This window comes from Mesoplodon densirostris, chromosome 12 (genome assembly GCF_025265405.1).
Source record: "Mesoplodon densirostris isolate mMesDen1 chromosome 12, mMesDen1 primary haplotype, whole genome shotgun sequence".
In the NCBI taxonomy this organism is placed as follows: domain Eukaryota; kingdom Metazoa; phylum Chordata; class Mammalia; order Artiodactyla; family Ziphiidae; genus Mesoplodon; species Mesoplodon densirostris.
In genome coordinates this window covers 49,418,331-49,431,159 of record NC_082672.1, presented here as the reverse complement: position 1 = coordinate 49,431,159, position 12,829 = coordinate 49,418,331, and the positions used below count along the sequence as shown (strand labels likewise).

The 12,829-nt window shown below is 38.5% G+C and overlaps 1 protein-coding gene across 2 annotated transcripts in view; it reads right to left on the bottom strand.

Moving 5' to 3' along the window:
- Positions 1 to 12,829, bottom strand: part of CDK19 (cyclin dependent kinase 19) — a 181,723-nt gene that overhangs the window by 144,034 nt on the left and 24,860 nt on the right. The window contains exon 2 of one of the 2 annotated variants that reach the window (XM_060115057.1): positions 374 to 435. The exons of the other annotated variant lie outside the window; for it this stretch is intronic. The gene's annotated coding sequence lies outside the window, so the exon portion shown is untranslated. The remainder of the gene's footprint in view (positions 1 to 373; positions 436 to 12,829) is intronic. 2 annotated transcript variants of the gene reach the window in all.

The window sequence follows — 12,829 nt, the reverse complement described above, 5'->3', positions numbered from 1 at the left end:
CAGCAAGGAAGAATACAACATGAATAATGACTTGGATAACTTCCGAGGAAGAAATCATAGTGAAATTAGGTCTGAGAAAGTTAGATAGCATATACTATACATTATGCTAATGCTCTTTTCCTTGTACTCTTACTGTTTAGTTAACAGCAGAAAAACTGAAATTTAGTCCTTAGTTCTATTTTAAAAGTTTTCTATTTTTTATGGATTTTAGTAATACTGAATAAAATTATTCAAGTATTAGCTTGGCTTTACGTTTTGTGAAATGCACCATTATAAATTATTTTGTGATAACATTTGTGAAAACCTCTCACCTGTCACATACCCACCCCAGCACACACACACAATGACACCAGAAGGCAACACTCTGCTTTACCTTCTGCTGAAAAGTCTGCTACCTCCAACGCTTGAGGTCCATACACGAAGCCCTCCTGGAATCTATGAACACAGCAGAGGCAAAAGGCAGAGAAGTTTATGTAGATTTAAAGTTACACTGCCCAAAACATAAAATGCCAAACGCCTATCACAAGTCTACATATCTGCCAAGGATATCAGATTTTGGATTTGACAATAAGTAAATCAACAATATACTGATATCATTCAGAGTTCATTATACATTATGCAGCTAATTACATGAAAAAAACAAAAGTTGAGCCTTAACTAATTTATATTCTCACCAATATAGGTGATTTACACTATCAAAAATGCTAATAACAATTAAATTTTTAAAATCATGTGAGAGAGCCAATACATATATAAGGAATATATAAGAAATTAAGTAGAAAAATATACTTCACATAATGAAATGTGATAGACTCTACAGCTCAAGGTACATTCTTTCTTAGGACCGGAGACTGCTGGGAATATAGGAGAAAAACAATTAGAAACAGACATGCATAGGGGAAAGGGAAAAGTAGAACTGTAAAGATATTCTAATGCCAAGATTTAATTTAAGTCTGACAGCAATGTTGAAATGAGCCAGATATTACATATGCTAAGCAGTATAGGGGAAATCTACCTTGTTTGAATCACATAAAATAAATATAAGCATGAAACATGAAATGCTTTTCAGAAAACATTCATGTAAAAAAATTAAGAATTTAGGGACTTCCCTGGCAGTCCAGTGGTTAAAACTCTGCACTCGCAATGCAGTGGGGCAAGCATTCAATCCCTGATCAGGGAACTAAGATCCCGCATGCCCCACAGTGCAGCGAAAAAAAAAAATTAAGAATTTAATCAGGTGTATAGCTGATTCACTTTGTTATAAAGCAGAAACTAACACACCATTGTAAAGCAATTATACCCCAATAAAAATGTTTAAAAAAAAAGAATGAGATACAAATAAATTACACTATATAGCAAAAAAAAAAGAATTTAATCAGGTAAAACATTTAGATCTCAGATTTCATTTCATTCTTTGCTGATGTTGGGCTTAAAGACTAGAAAATGCAGCTAGTATATGAGAAAAGGAGTCAGATAAATTTTACTAGCTATTAAATTTAAAAGAGGAAGGCATGTTATCTTTATGTAATATTGAGAAATCCTTAAAAATACCATCAAACAATTAGGAAAGAAAGAACGAAGCATTGTCTTAAAACATGATGATATGTCGGGCTTCCCTGGTGGCGCAGTGGTTGAGAGTCCACCTGCCGATGCAGGGGACACGGGTTCGTGCCCCGGTCCGGGAAGATCCCACAGAATGTTATATTTTACAAAAATTTAAATCAGTGCATTTGACATAAATTAACAATTTAATAAAAGTTAACTGAGAAACACAGGGAATATAGAGTGCCAAGCCAAGAAATCTGGGGAGGAAACCCAAAGAAGCAAAGCAAAAGGCTGAGCTGGTCAAAAGAGCCTAGAGTAGCTGACAGGGCTAAATGGCAGCCAGCAGGTCACAGTCTCCAAGAGATGGTTGTATCATGTTACTAAATTAGCAGTTTGCCCAGTACTCTCTGCCTTGGGTGTATCTTAATTCCCAAAACAACCTTACAGACTACACCCTCCTCTAACACAGTGCTTGTGACATTTTAAGCTAAGGACCTGAGACACAGTAACTACTTGCATATTGCATATATTTTTAAAAACCAGAGGTAAGAGCCCACCTAATAAAACAATAATGGAGCAGAGGCTTATCTAGTATGTACGACGTCCAGGCACAGTTCTAAAGCTCTACAAGTACTAGCTCACTTGGTCTTTACAACTCTGACATAAGTTCTGTTATTATCCTCACTTTACAGATGAAAAACTGAGACACAGGGAGCTTAAGAAACTTGCCTAAGGACTCCCCTGGTGGTCCAGTGGGTAAGACTCCACGTTGCCAAAGCAGGGGGCCTGGGTTCGATCCCTGGTCAGGGAACTAGTTGCATGCCGCAACTAAGTTCACATGCCACGAATAAAAGATCCCGCGTGCCGCAACAGAGATCCCGGTGCAGCCTAAATAATGAATTAATTAATTTAAAAGGAGAAAAAAAAAAAACAAACACTTGCCTAAACGCACAAAGCCTTAAGTGGCAGACGTGCGATTCAAACCCAGACTGTCTACTTCTAGACCACACTCTTAGTCACTATATCATCCAGACTATGGAATTAAAATCACACAAACCAAGCACTTACCTACAGGTAAAAAGTTCAACAATTAAAAACTGTTCTTAAGTATTCAATCACGTTATATATATTTTTCAGCATTTGTGACATTTCCTTGGAAAATTAAAATTCAAATGATTGTTGTACAAAATATGTTAAAAAATGAGAAATGCTTATAATACAAAATGAAAAGAAAAAATTTAAAAACAAAAAAAGGCCTAAAAAAAACTAAAGAACATATATCCAAATAACATTCAAATAATATTGGTGTTAGAGTAGCAAAATTGAGTGATTCCATTTCCATTTACTAAAACTTGCTGTCGTATGATTACACAACTCACTAAAACATTTTTAAACCTTCAAAAAAATTCAACACAATGGATACTACCACATACCAATTAGGATGGCTACTATCAAAAAAAAATTTTTTTAAGGAAAAAAACAACAAGCGTTGGCAAGGCTGTGGAAAAATTGGGACCCCATGTACTGATAGTGAGAATGTAAAATGGTGCAGTTGCTATAGAAAATACTATGGCAGTTCTTCAAAAGATTAATAATAGAATTACTACATTATTCAGCAATTCCACTTCTGGGTATATAGCCAAAAGAGTTAGAAGCAGGGATTCTCAAAGAAATATCTGTACACCCATGTTCACAGCAGCCTTATTCATAACAGCCAAAAGGTGGAAGCCACCCAAGTCTCCATCAATGGATGAATGGATAAACAAAATGTGCTATATACATACAACAGAATAGTATTCAGTCTTGAAAAAGAAGAAAATGCCTGCACATACTACAACATGACTTAACCTTGAGGACATTATGCTAGATAAAATAAAGAAGTCCCATAAGGACAAATAATGATGATTCTTCTTATATGAGGTACCAGAGTCATCAAATTCATAGAGATAAAAAGTAGGATGGGGGCTTCCCTGGTGGCGCAGTGGTTGAGAGTCCGCCTGCCGATGCAGGGACACGGGTTCGTGCCCTGGTCCGGGAAGATCCCACATGCCGCGGAGCGGCTGGGCCCGTGAGCCATGGCCGCTGAGCCTGCGCATCTGGAGCCTGTGCTCCGCAACAGGAGAGGCCACAACAGTGAGAGGCCCGCGTACCGCAAAAAAAAAAAAAAAAAAAGTAGGATGGTGGTTGCCAGGGGCTGGGAGAAGGGGAAAAATGGGAAGTTATTCTTTAATAGGTACAGGGTTTCAGTTTTACAAAATGAAAAGGATTTTGTGAATAGATGGTGGTGATGGTGACACAAAAACATTAATGTATTCGATGTCGCTGAACTGTACACTTAAAATGATTAAAATGGTAAATTTTATGTGTACATATGTTGTCACAATTGTTTAAAAAAGTAATAGGTGTTAAGTTTATAACATACAAAAAGGTATGCATAAAAAAAGATAAAGAAAATTATGTTAGTTCATCTTCCAGAAAAACTACTGTAAATCCTTTTTTTCAATTTATTTATTTAATTTATTTATTTTTGGCTGCGTTGGGTCTTCATTGCAGTGCACGGGCTTCTCATTGCACTGGCTTCCCTTGCTGCAGAGCACGAGCTCTGGGCTCGTGGGCTCTAAAGTGCAGGCTCAGTAGTTGTGGCGCTCGGGCTTAGTTGCTCCGCAGCATGTGGAATCTTCCCAGACCAGGGCTCGAACCTGTATCCCCTGCATTGGCAGGTGGATTCTTAACCACTGCACCACCAGGGAAGCCCTATAAATCCCTTTTTAATGTATATTGTTACATGGTTGAAACAAGTATACTATATACTTTTTTTTAAAGTATACTATATACTTTTTTTAAAGTAATTACTATCAATGCTGTGCTTACCAATGTAAATCCTCCTTAGTACTGAAATATTTAATTTTACTAAACGTTTAATTGGAAAAAAAATTTTTTAACTCAAGAAGTTAAAATAATTAAAGCATTAACTTTGCGCCAAGAACTTAAAGAGTATAATATCAAAATAATAGTTTAATTTCTCTAGGTTTCCCAGCAGAACAGCTTCTCTACTCAGAGTTACCAGAGTTACATTCTTGTATTTTAAGACTTTCAATCCAATCTCTTTTGTAAGAGATTACACATGTATTATTACTACTTAGGCTACATTAGTCTCCCTACCTCCATTCTCAATCCCTTTTGCAGCAGACATACTGGCAGCCTACCATATACCCATTCTCCCTTTCTTGCTTAGTAACAGACCCTAGTTTTACTCTGGGCAGCATACCCACGTAAGAGTGTACACTTCCTAGCCTTCCTTGCTGCTAGGATGGGGGAATGAGCTAGAAGTGGAAGTCATTGGATGGGACTTCCAGGAAAGCTACTGAAAGGGGATTTAGCTGTGTGTCTGTCTGCCACTTGGACATGATGAATGGCACTCCAGCAGTCACTTTGGACCATGAGGTAACAGAATTCATGCCAAAGGACAGTGAGGCCATCAGAAGGAACTCAGGTCCTTGATGAACTCAGATACTAGAGTCACCATACAAAGCTTCAGTGTGAGAAATATACCTCTATCTTGTTGAGACCACTTGTTTTGTACCTAGGTAAACCAGAATCTGATTAAATAACTCACTTTTATGCTGCTATCAGTGATCTTTCTAAAATGTAAATCATAATTATCAAAATCCTTATCTTGCCACATGGGCCCTTCCATGACTTCTTTGTCCTCTGCTTATTTCTGCAGCCTTATCTTAGCCTTAAGCTCCAGCCATAAAGAACCACATGTAGGATGCTGACCACAGTTAATAATACTGTATTGCATGTTTGAAAGTTGCTAAGGGAACAGATCTTAAATGTTCTCATCACAAGAAAAAAGAATTTTGTAACTACGTATGGTGACATACTAAAAAGAAATAGGGAGAGCATATGTATTCTGCACCCAGGATATGGTGTACTATCTATGCCATTAGGTCAATTTTATTAACTGTGTTACCTAAATTGTCAAAATTCCAAAGATTCCTAACTGTACTGTTGTATCACTTACTATGAAGCGTATATTTAAACTTTTACTCTGGAAAAAAGAGAAAAGAAGAAATTCAAATGTGATTCATTTCAAATCACAAAAATTCTGATATTAAGGAATATATTAGAAGACATCAGGATTCTAAGCCAGTTGATAATACTTAATTTCCTTAACTATAAATATCATTTCTCTTCCCAAACAAACCAAGTATCCTGAGTGGATAAATAAATCTTTTTTTTTTTCAGTACAACTTTTGAGGTCTTGAGGAGAAAAAGGCAACAGAGAACATTTTCTCTCTTGCAAGACATCCTTACAACAAATATTCATTGAGTATCATTTATGTGCCAAGCATTGTACTAGGCAGTTAAATACAGAATAATGAGCTCTTTGAAAAAGCCCCACGGTACTAAGAGCATATTTATCCTCATCTACGTGAGATGAGAAAGCTTAGAGAAGATGGCATTTAAATTTTTTTAAAAGGAAAATGAAACTTAAGAAAAAGAGAGATTTAATTTTCCATTTTTTATGAGCTCCATTTGTTTTTAGGTAAAATAGGAGGAGCCAGTGTCTTTTTAGTGCCCACTATGTAGCCCTGTACCAGGTTCTTTACACAGGTTCTTTACATTTAATTATCTCAATTAAGCCTCATAAAATTTCTGTGAGATACTTCTTAACCTCATTTTAAAGGCTAAGAAATATAATACATAATTTGTTAAACAGCTAGGATCTGAGCTCGGAAATATCTGCCTCTAACAACTGATACTCATTACACATTAGCTCTTAAAGTTTTAGATATAAACATAAAATATAGGGGCCAAGAGAAAGTTATCAATAAATAACTCACCAATTAACTTAGCTTCCATATGCTTCATCACTAACTACAACAGTTTAGCTGGGTATAAGGAAGCCACTTTTTAAATGATGAGGAAAAAACTGACTTTAAAGAGCACAACTGATAGAATCAAAATTCAAACTTTCTGAAGTAAGCTTTAAAGCATAAATAAAAAACAACAGCAGGGTTTCCCTGGTGGCGCAGTGGTTGAAAGTCCGCCTGCCGATGCAGGGGACACGGGTTCGTGCCCCGGTCCGGGAAGATCCCACATGCCGCAGTGGCTGTGCCCGTGGGCCATGGCCGCTGAGCCTGCGCGTCCAGAGCCTGTGCTCCGCAACAGGAGAGGCCACAGCAGTGAGAGGCCTGCATACCGCAAAAAAAAAAAAAAAACCAACAGCAAAACTTCAGAATAAATCTTTCTCATTACAATCTTCTTTCATTCCCTCCAGTATTAAGTAGGAGAATACACTGCAGGAGATAACGTCTCTCCTAAATTCTATGTATGTTTTACAACCCCAATCAATGACCCTGAGAGAAAGCCTATTTCTCACCACATAATACTGGTATTTAGAATAATACCTCAGATGAGTAACTACATCCATTAAAAGTTTAGTAAAAATACTAATAATAATAGAGTCCAAACAAGAAAATAACTCTAGGGAAAAAATTAATTTAATGCTATGACTGTTGTGATTCAACAATCCTTACCCAGATCTTCTCAAGCCTCAAAAGAGATGTATTATTACGACAGTGCATGTATCCAGGCAGCTCTTTATAAGAGGTTCAGGAAAGGATATAACCTAAAACTAAATAAGAAGTCCCCCGAAATGGTGGCACAAGACATTTCAGATAGATAGAATAAAGTGTCCCAACAGTGAGGATGGTTCAATGCAATGGTGAATAACCAAAAAAGCTTTAAATTTTCTCCTATGGGAATATTTTAAAATTCAAAAATTTTATCTATATGAAAGTTCATGTTTAATCCTATCTGAAAACAAAAGAGGTTGGCATCAGCAACCTAAGTCTTTCTCACCCAGGAACAAATGCCTTAGCTCCGAAACCCCCAGCCATTAACCAACCAATCATATTTTAGTCACCTGGTTACTGAGGATCCTTCACTGAGTCCCAGAACTCAGAGTCCACACCAATAATGCCTTGTTATGCATATTTTTACACAACATAGAACAGAGGTTTCACACTGTGAATTTTACAGCCCTGTTCCCCATGGTGAGAAACACAGCAGAACCTGATCAAAGTAAGATTCTACTCAGAGACCCAAATAACCCTTAATTCAGAGTCAAAGAACCTCTGCCAACAACTTGCCCAGGTGCCTCTCCCACCGCATTCTGATCCCAATTCCTCAGAATAAAAATTTAAAGATTCCAACAGGAAATTTGTGAAATATAAAAACTAATGCTGGGACTTCCCTGGTGGTGCAGTGGTTAAGAATCCGTCTGCCAATGCAGGGGACACGGGTTCAAGCCCTGGTCCGGGAAGATCCCACATGCCACGGAGCAACTAAGCCTGTGCGCCACAACTACTGAGCCTGCGCTCTAGAGCCCACGAGCCACAACTACTGAGCCCGTGTGCCACAACTACTGAGCCTTGCTCTAGAGCCCAAGAGCCACAACTACTGAGCCTGCATGCCACAACTACTGAAGCCCGCACGCCTAGAGTCCTGCTCCGCAACAAGAGAAGCCACCGCAATGAGAAGCCCACGCACCACAACAAAGAGCAGCCCCTGCTTGCCACGAGAGAAAGCCCACATGCAGCAACAAAGACCCAACGCAGCCAAAAATAAAATTAATTATTTTTTAAAAACCACTAATGCTACAGTTACACACCAAAACAGAAGCAACTTCTCAAAGGAACCTGCTATCCTCAACTAATTCAAGGGAAAAACACAATTAGGAAGAGAAAAGGACATGATATAACAGTTCTTACCTGTCAAAACAGAATTGAATTCTTACTTTTATACTCCCTGTCTAAATAAACCTGGAAATACGGGAAGAAAATAAGAACAAAGGTTACACTTTCCACTCTGTAATTATGCAGTTGGTAAAACTGCTATTTTTCCTTTTATGCCACCTCACTGACCCCACAATTTGGACCCAGGTTCTGAGCAACCCACTCAGCTACCTTCCTGGCCTTTTTCAGAGCTGCAGGAGCGGGCTCTTCATCCCACTCATCCAACTGGTCACTGAATCCCACCTATCTCCTAAATATCTTTTGACCTTCCTCCCAGCTTTGCCCCTTCTCTTTCTTTTTAAAAAATTTTCAATTTATATTGGACTATAATTGATTTACAATGTTGTGTTAGTTTCAGGTGTACAGCAAAGTAATTCAGTTATACATATACATATATCTATTCTTTTTCAAATTCTTTTCCCATTTACGTTATTACAGAATATTGAGCCGAGTTCCCTGTGCTATACAGGAGGTCCTTGTTGGTTATCTATTTTAAATATAGTAGTGTGTATATGTCAATCCCAAACTCCCAACTTATCCCTCCGCCCCCCCCCCACCTTTCCCCTTTGGTAACCATATATTTGTTTTCTAAGTCTGTGAGTCTGTTTCTGTTTTGCAAATAAGTTCATTTGTATCATTTTTTAGATTCCACATATAGGCGATATCACATGGTATTTGTCTTTCTCTGTCTGACTCACTTCACTTAGTATGATAACCTCCAGGTCCATCCACGTTGCTACAAATGTAGCTTTGCCCCTTTTCTACCCCCACAGCTGCCACTAAGAAACAGGTCCTCCTCATTTCTCACCTGGACCTCTCTAACAGCCTCCTGCTCCACTCTCCTCCCTCTCTGGTCCTCTCCACCATCCACACTGCTGCAAAACGGATCATGAAATTCCACTCTGTGAGGTCACACACCCAACTGTTAGCAGTAGTTATCTCTAGTAAATGCCTACATTTCTGGTGTTACTTGTTTGCACTTTATAACAAGCATGTGTCCCTTTTAGAATCAGAAAAGAATGTTTACTATTTCCATTTGGGGAACTATTAGAATCTATTCCATTTGAAATCTATTACCCCATTTCATCAGGTTAAAGGTCACATTCTTTAGCCAGGCACACGATGATCATGCTCTGCCTTTCTCAGACATATTTCTAATCTCCATCGCCAGTACTTACTTTAGCCATACTGAATTACCTGCTGTTGTGTTTCCTGATATCCTAATTTTATTTTTTTAACCTCTTTATTGGAGTATAATTGCTTTACAATGGTGTGTTAGTTTCTGCTTTATAACAAAGTGAATCAGTTATACATAGACATATGTTCCCATATCTCTTCCTTCTTGCCTCTCCCTCCCTCCCACCCTCCCTATCCCACCCCTCTAGGTGGTCACAAAGCACCAAGCTGATCTCCCTGTGCTATGCGGCTGCTTCCCACTAGCTATCTATTTTACGCTTGGTAGTATATATATATGTCAGTGCCACTCTCTCACATTGTCACAGCTTACCCTTCCCCCTCCCCATATCCTCAAGTCCATTCTCTAGTAGGTGTGTGTCTTTATTTCCGTCTTACCCCTAGGTTCTTCATGACCTTTTTTTTTTTCTTAGATTCCATATATATGTGTTAGCATATGGTATTTGTTTTTCTCTTTCTGACTTACTTCACTCTGTATGACAGACTCTAGGTCCAACCACCTCACTACAAATAACTCAATTTTGTTTCTTTTTATGGCTGAGTAATATTCCATTGTATATATGTGCCGCATCTTCTTTATCCATTCATCCGATGATAGACACTTAGGTTGCTTCCATGACCTGGCTATTGTAAATAGAGCTGCAATGAACATTTTGGTACATGACTCTTTTTGAATTATGGTTTTCTCAGGGTATATGCCCAGTAGTGGGATTGCTGGGTCATATGGTAGTTCTACTTGTGCTTTTTTAAGGAACCTCCATACTGTTCTCCATAGTGGCTGTATCAATTTACATTCCCACCAGCAGTGCAAGTGGGTTCCCTTTTCTCCACACCCTCTCCAACATTTATTGTTTCTAGATTTTTTGATGATGGCCATCCTGACGGGTGTGAGATGATATCTCATTGTAGTTTTGAGTTGCATTTCTCTAATGATTAGTGATTTTGAGCATCCTTTCATATGTTTGTTGGCAATCTGTATATCTTCTTTGGAGAAATGTTTATTTAGGTCTTCTGCCCATTTTTGGATTGGGTTGTTTGTTTTTTGTTTGTTTGTTTGTTTGCGGTACACGGGCCTCTCACTGTTGTGGCCTCTCCCGTTGCAGAGCACAGGCTCCGGACGCGCAGGCTCAGCGGCCTTGGCTCACGGGCCCAGCCACTCCGCGGCATGTGGGATCTTCCCAGACCGGGGTATGAACCCGTGTCCCCTGCATCGGCAGGCGGACTCTCAACCACTGCGCCACCAGGGAAGCCCCGGGTTGTTTGTTTTTTAGATATTGAGCTGCATGAGCTGCTTGTAAATTTTGCAGATTAATCCTTTGTCAGTTGCTTCGTTTGCAAACATTTTCTCCCATTCTGAGGGTTGTCTTTTCATCTTGTTTATGGTTTCCTTTGCTGTGCAAAAGCTTTGAAGTTTCATTAGGTCCCATTTGTTTATTTTTGTTTTTATTTCCATTTCTCTAGGAGGTGGGTCAAAAAGGATCTTGCTGTGATTTATGTCAAAGAGTGTTCTTCCTATGTTTTCCTCTAAGAGTTTTACAGTGTCTGGCCTTACATTTAGGTCTTTAATCCATTTTTAGTTTATTTTTGTGTATGGTGTTAGGGAGTGTTCTAATTTCATTCTTTTTACATGTAGCTGTGCAGTTTTCCCAGCACCACTTACTGAAGAGGCTGTCTTTTCTCCATTGTATATTCTTGCCTCCTTTATCAAAGATAAGGTGACCATATGTGCGTGGGTTTATCTATGGACTTTCTATCAATATCCTAATTTTATACATTTTGCTTCCTCTGTGTAGAACACAGAAATGTAACAAAAATCTTGAGTCTGTTTTTAATAATCAACCTACCTCCCACTAATAGCTATGTCATTAATCTAAGAAAAATAGACTTATCTCATCTTGCAGCACATTATTTCTAATTGTAGCCCACAGTACCACAGTTGTACCAACATACTAAATTCTTTCCTTCTAACCAGGGAGGAACTGGTGTTTTTAAAAGGATAAATTAAGAAGGCACTCTGCATCCATAGCCAAAGAGATGATATGGGAAGAGGCACAATGCAGAGTACTCAATTTGGGTAGGGGATTGAAGAGGAGAGAAAAATAGGGCAAGTACCCTGGATAAATTTGCAGCACAACTTTTCACAGAGTGGAACAGCTTTATCTGAAGTGTTATATATTATCATCAAGTAAAAGCATAATAAGTTAAATTGGAAAATAGTACGAATATTTATATTACTTTCCCTCCTTCTTGTAGCATGAAAATTCAAAAGTTGGCCACTTTTTCAAAGCACATCATTGGTTTCACCTTCCTTCAGTTTCTTCTACTACGTAAACAAGTACAAACAACCATATGGAAATTACAGACTATGTGTAACTTAATGAAATCTCTTCTTCTGATTATAAATTATACACAATTCTCTCTTTCAAACCACATTAAATACAGAAACAAAACCAAGATCTTTAAAACTACAAACCAAACACATGAAAACAAGTCAAAACATTCCTTTCATTTGACTGTGTAACTGGGTAAAATAAAACCAGCAAAGTGCATTGCCCAATACAGATTTCTACCTAAAGAAATAAATCAAGAAAAAGATAGGGCTTCCCTGGTGGTGCAGTGGTTAAGAATCCGCCTGCCAATGCAGGGGACACAGGTTCAAGCCCTGGTCTGGGAAGATCCCACATGCCACGGAGCAGCTAAGCCTGTGTGCCACAACTACTAAGCCTGCGCTCTAGAGCCCGCGCTCTAGAGCCCGCGAGCCACAACTACTGAGCCCGTGTGCCACAACTACTGAAGCCCACGCACCTACAGCCCGTGCTCTGCAAAGAGAAGTCACTGCAATGAGAAGCCCGCGCACTGCAACAAAGAGTAGCCCCTGCTCGCAACTAGAGGAAGCCCGCGCGCAGCAACGAAGACCCAATGCAGCCAAACATAAATAAATAAATAAATTTATTAAAAAGAAAAAGATAGGGAAAGAGGGATGGGGACAAGGACAGTTCAATAGGTTACCAATGGCTGAGGAGCAAATCTAAGGATTTTCATACTTTTTGTGCTACATTATATAATCTTCATTCTATTAAAAGAACAAAATTACAATGTTCTTACCTGTAATAATGGTATTATGGTTATGCAGGAGACTGTTTATTTTTAGGAGCGGCATGCTGAAATATTAAAGGCTATAGTGCCATGATGATTGCAACTTAGTTTCAAGTGGCTCAGAAAATACATATACATATGTACAAACATATTTACAGACAAAGCAAATATAGCAATCTGTTAATTAC